General features: G+C 41.8%; 1 long non-coding RNA gene across 1 annotated transcript; it reads right to left on the bottom strand.

Annotated features, from left to right (window-relative positions):
• Window positions 1-263: 263 nt before the first annotated feature.
• Window positions 264-1,659, bottom strand: LOC120495613. The gene is made up of 3 exons (XR_005626155.1): window positions 1,547-1,659; window positions 857-954; window positions 264-339 (listed from the first exon to the last, which is right to left on the bottom strand). It is a non-coding gene; the product is annotated as an uncharacterized LOC120495613 (long non-coding RNA).
• Between the last annotated feature and the right edge of the window lie 4,104 nt (window positions 1,660-5,763).

Here is a 5,763-nt window from a genome sequence, read left to right as displayed (position 1 = left end):
AGGCTGCAAGGACTGACACTGCACTGCTGAAGTGGCTGGAGCTGCTGCCTTCCCTGTCTGGTTCTGAGAAGGAGAACATCAAATCACAGGAACTGTGAGAGCTTTTGCTCCAGAACTTCACATCCCCAGCTGCCTGGTTACAGAGATGTCCCTCCCGTGGTTCCTGCTGCTGAAGACATTCCAGCAGGCCTCCCCAGCCAAGCCCACCCTTCAGGAACTCCTCCTGGCAGCTTGGGCACACACCTGTGCCCCACCACACTGACCTTCAGCTCAGTTCAGGAAGATCCCTCCTCTGATCCTGCTCTCAAGAGCTGCTGTCACCAGGGAGTTCCTTTCCACCTGCAATGGAAGGTGGTGGCTGTCCCCTCTTTACCTTCCCAGTGGGTTAGGAACAGCATTGGATCCCCCTGGGCTTCTGCTTTGGGAAGAGCTCCAAGCCCAGCGTGAGGAGGCTGGTGGTGCAGGGAATTCTCCCCAGCAGCAGGCACCAAAGCAGCTCAGAATGCAGATGTAGACTCCAAATAATTGTATTTGCCTCTTTTGGGACAAGCTCCTGGGAGAATTTGGTTTACCAAACATCTGATGTGTGTTTATCAACAGGAGAAAGGCAGCCTTTCTCTGGGTATAACTGTATTTCTAAAAAATGTCATTCTTATATCTCCCATTACTGTCTCCCCTCATTGAGAGGGCCTTCACAGAAACATCACTTTTGGGGCTGCTGCTGTTTGAAACAAGAACAGATTAGAGCAATCTACAGGTTGATAAAGAAAAGAGAGATTTCACCTGTGGCTACACCTCTCATGTTTATCTCAAGGGCTCTCCAACCCAGAATTGGTAAAAAAGGTGGTGAACTCACTCTGAAAATCAGTGTCTGGCTATGCAACATCCACACTTGGAAATAAGAGTGCAGTTCAGTCAGTCCAGATTTCCATGATGACCAGGGCAGATGTACAGCTACAGACAAATGAGAGGGGGGGGAAAAGGAAGGTCTCAAACTCAGTTTGTCTGGGGTAACTTTAGTGAAGGTAATAGAGCAATGTGAGTGTCACTGGCAGGGAGCTAAACTAAGCATAATGTTTTTTACACTGACTAAATACATTAACAGTGTCCTTCCTGTCAAAAAGAAATCAAAATATACTTTTTCCCACCAATATCTTCATTAAACTTCCATTTTTCTTAACCATTATTTTTATTGAAGGCTTTACTGCACAAATAATCCAGGGGGAACAGGAAATCACACAATGGTGCAGGTTGGGGAATTCTCTAAAAATACGTAACCATGGCACCCTTGTCATTACCAATCAAGTGTTCTTGATAAAAAGTAAAGTAATTAGCCTTTGAGAGGAGCATAAAGCTAATTAAAAATGACAACTTAGTCATCTCAACAAACAACAGCACAGAACCAGTCCAGAGTTCTAACTATAGCACAACGTGATAACCTGACCTGCCACAACCACTTGCCTTCAACCTCTTAAAAGAAACCACAGTTTGTAGAGTGAAACTTTGATAACCTCTTCCTTCATTGTAAAATTTAGATTAATCTCACCTCCCATCCAATATTTCTGTTTGTTCTCTGAGTTTCTTCATCTTTTTCTAAGACAGTTTTGCCCAACTATCAGAAATTTTTCAGAGTGAAATGATGGAAATTCGTGTAGTCTCCTAAAAGGAGATGACAAAATGTGAAGCATGAACATATGCATTGTCAAAAAAATTCACAAGCTGCAAATGAGTTGAGTCTCATAACAAAGTTGCTTGCTCAGAATGTATAAATAATAACCAGAAACAAAAAGAAACCACTGGTCTTTCACTTACAGAGCAACTGGGGTTCTGTCCTCTCACAGGTGGTAATGACAAGGTTTTAATTCACTTCTATGGAGCAAGAATGAATATTTCTTCATTTCTTGTCCTACAAAAATCCTTGAGGAGGACACGTTATCAGAAAATTATTACAATTACCACCATTTTTTCTTAGCAGGTGTATTTACTTCTGTTGCAGGTACTGAAGGAAATGAGTTGCTGTATTTTCATGGAATCATAGAATGACTAGGGTTGGAAGAAACCATGAAGATCATCAAGATCACCCCCTGCCTTGGGAAGGGGACACCTTCCACTGTCCCAGGCTGCTCCAAGCCCTGTCCAACCTGGCCTTGGACACTGCCAGAGGTCCAGGAGCAGCCACAGCTTCTCTGGGCCTCTCCACCCTCACAGGAAGGATTTTTTTGAATATCCCATCCATCCCTGCCCTCTTGCAGTGGAAGCCATTCCCCATTCCCTGTGTCCTGTCCCTCCATCCCTTGTTCCAAGTCTCTCTCCAGCTCTTCTGGAGCCCCTTCAGGCACTGTTTTTAAATCTTTCCCTTTTCAAATCACCAGATTCAACTAAATATTTCCTAACATAAACACACACACACACACACACATATATATATATATATATATAATTAAATACATTAACTACAGCCATCAACATGTGGCACTACATTCCTTAGAGCTGGGAGCTCATTCTCTTTAAGGATTAGAGTTCTGGAATCACAAAATCATTAAGGTTAGAAACAACCTCTGAGTTCATCAAGTCCAGCCATCACCATAACAATGCTGAAGTGCCCTAACCTAAAGTGTGTGCATACAACAGAGTCTCCGCAAAGTTTTGGCAAAGCTCCTAAGCTCATATTCACAAAATTAGATTTAAAAAGTATAAACCAGTACTGTGATGGGGCAAGCCCAAACACTGGCTCCTCAACAGGTCCTGCTGAGTGATGCTGATACTTCTTCACACTGACAGACTTTCCTCAAGCACGCAGGAAATAAAAATTTGATCCTCAAAACAAGGATTGACTGGAATAGGAAAATAGGTAGAAGAGATTATGGTTATGTTTTGAGTATCCCACACTAATCTTTCACTACAGTTTCAGTTCCTGCTTGCTGGGAAGGTCAGAACCGTGACTTAGAGAAGGCCTGAGGCTGCTGAGATGCAGCACATCAGAAGCACCCCATGAAACAGTGATTGCAATGCAATGCAAGCAGTGAAAACTTAAGCTCCTTTGACTTACAGTATATATGAATATATGAGAGGGTAAAATACTTACAGATGTGTATCTAGACCAAATAAAAAGGCCTTGTAGAGACAGGGAAATATGTATCTTGCGTTGCGCCGCTTGCAGTCCCAGGAAAGCTTGAAGCAGAAATAAAATGTTTGCTTATACTCTGAATAAACTCTGGATGAAAAGAAATTCTGAGCAGCCATGAACTAGATAAAGACCTTGATCCTGCTCTGTAATGCTTGGTAAGACACAGCTCAGGAAGGCCAGGAAGGTTTAGGAAGGAGAGTCCCCCTAAGCCTCCTCCACAGCCAGTGGAGAGAGGGATCATCCATCCCCGGCTGCTCCATTCCAATCCATGGATGCAGACCAACACATACAGGCTGAACATCTTAGGCTGGGATCCCAAATCTACAGATCTGCACCTCTCAGTAATTATTCACATGCCAAGTGTAACAACACTGGACAACCTTCCTGAGCTCTGTTTTACAAGTTTTTCATTGAAAACATTTTCGGGGTGAAATATTTCTTCCAGCTGAATTTTCTGTCGTGAATTCCATGAAATTTTGGGTTATTCCAGTTTGCTTTTTCAGTTCTTTAAAGTGTTTTCTCAAAGATTTTTGTAAAGGTCTGTGTCTAAAAAGTTTTAAAGGCCCTAAAGGAAATGCAGGTTCCTTTCATATGCTTACAGGACAAGCAGGTGTTCTGGTCTCAGACTCTTAGATGTTATGGGACATAAGGGAAGATAAGGAAGTGCTGCTTTTCTCTTCCTTTTCTGCTTTCCCCAAGCAAAAATTAAAGTTTTACAGGGATGAGGTAGTAATCTACAACACCTGCAAGGAGCAAGCATCAACTTGATCTTTTGACATGCCATTCCCTTGTGTAGGGATGGTGGAGATGAAAATGAGGTATTTTTCTTGCTAGGAAAGGAGAAAAGAGAGAAATCTCCACTCACTCTTGTATCTCTCCTTAGACCTACAGGCTCTAAACTTAATTCTGAGTTTAACCTGGACAGAGAAATGGAAAAAATACTCTATAAGGAACAGGACTATGCTGGCAGCAGAGTGGATTCAGTGACCTAACAGTTCTTTTTTCCAGCTCTGATTCCTTTGATACTATTTATAAAAATGGAAGAAAAATGATGGACCACTCCAAACAAATTGTTACCATAAACCAACAGCAAACAGCAGAATTGGCCCTTTAAGAGTTGTGTGGAGAGAGGGAGAGGACTAATAACTCACCTTTCCCGGTCCTGGGCTATGTTTATCTCCCATATTTATTTAAAAGCAAATCAAAATACTTTTAAACAAGACGGCTGGTTCCAAATTTAGGAACAATTGAACAAAGAGGAATCTGCTAATTCCAGATGGAGTGCATACAGTCCCTTGGCACTTATTACTTACCAAATGTTTCAGAAAGCAAACACATGACCTAAAAGATTTCGTGAGTGTGGGGTCCTCAAAAAGCTTTTAACAAGTCATGTATTTCCAACCATATTTACTTTACCCACACACAAAGCCCCTACTTAATTTTCCTTTCCATTATTTTTCCTTTTTCTTTTTAGGCAGACAATGCTGCCTTTAAAGACTATTTATGGATGATTCAGTTATCCCATCAGGGCAGGAGCTCTAAAGGTGTCTCCTTTGAAAGGCTTCAGCTGTGGAGCATCTGCTGCCTGCCAGGGCCACCTTCCCTGGCGGGTGCAGGTGTTTTGCTAAAGTGGGATCCTCCTGCCCAGCCCTGCAGGAAATGGGCACCCACAGATGGTTTCTTATCTCAAAGAGACGCAAAATATTTCTCTGTTGTGGGCTTTTTTTTTTTCCTTTTAAACCGGCTCCTTTTCACACCAAAGTTGTCCTACAACATCCTGCAAGCCACCATCGTGAGGCACCTCCAGGCAAATTAATTGAGGTGGGGTTTTTTTGTGTGCATTTCATATTCGTTGCTGAGGTGTTTTAAATTAATTTAATGGGAAAATTAGTCTAATGAATGCAACTCGGAATTTTTTAGGGAGTATTATATTCTGTTATTATAATTGTTTTCTCCCCAAATTAAATACTTCACGGGAAGAATAAAGTGGAAATTCGTGATTTTTGAGACAGTTTGATGAAAGTCAGTGATTTTTTACCAGCTCTCCCACCCCAGGAGAAGAGAGGTGGCAGTGACATTGCCATCTGTGTCTGTCCCAAGCCTCTGGAGCCACCAGCATGTGCAGGTCCTTGTAGTCCTTGTAGGCAAAAATCCCACCTGGGTGACTGCTTCAGGAGATCTTCACTAAACCCCTTCAGTCTGAGAGGGTAAAAAGGTTTCACTTCTGTTCTAGGTGACAATTTTCATGACACAGACTACAAAAACTTCAAGATTTCTGCTGTTCATGTATTTCTGCTGGAGGGATGAGCCGCGTCCTGCAAGAGGGGCAAAATCAAAGGCAGCAGAGAAAACTACTTAATAAACATTTAATTTTCTACTGAGGTATTTTTTTTTCTGTTCTTGCTTTCAACATTCTGACATGTCTTTTCTTAGAAATCAAGCCCCTTCCATGATTCTCAAAGTGAAAAAAATCTAAAGGCAGTTAGTTGTGACCATGACATTAAAAAGAGAAATAACTTTTCATGATAGTATGAACAGGTAGATGTAATTTAGTCTTGAGTTTTTGATGAGTTATACCTCTTCTCTTTAAGCTTTTTTATATTTTTTCTCCCCTCTAGCTCTTATTTTAATAACCT

The sequence above is a fragment of the Passer montanus genome, unplaced genomic scaffold (genome assembly GCF_014805655.1).
Source record: "Passer montanus isolate IOZ18808 unplaced genomic scaffold, ASM1480565v1 scaffold1, whole genome shotgun sequence".
In the NCBI taxonomy this organism is placed as follows: Eukaryota; Metazoa; Chordata; class Aves; order Passeriformes; family Passeridae; genus Passer; species Passer montanus.
Note: the sequence above shows the minus strand (reverse complement) of the source record. Positions and strands in the feature narration are given on the sequence as shown.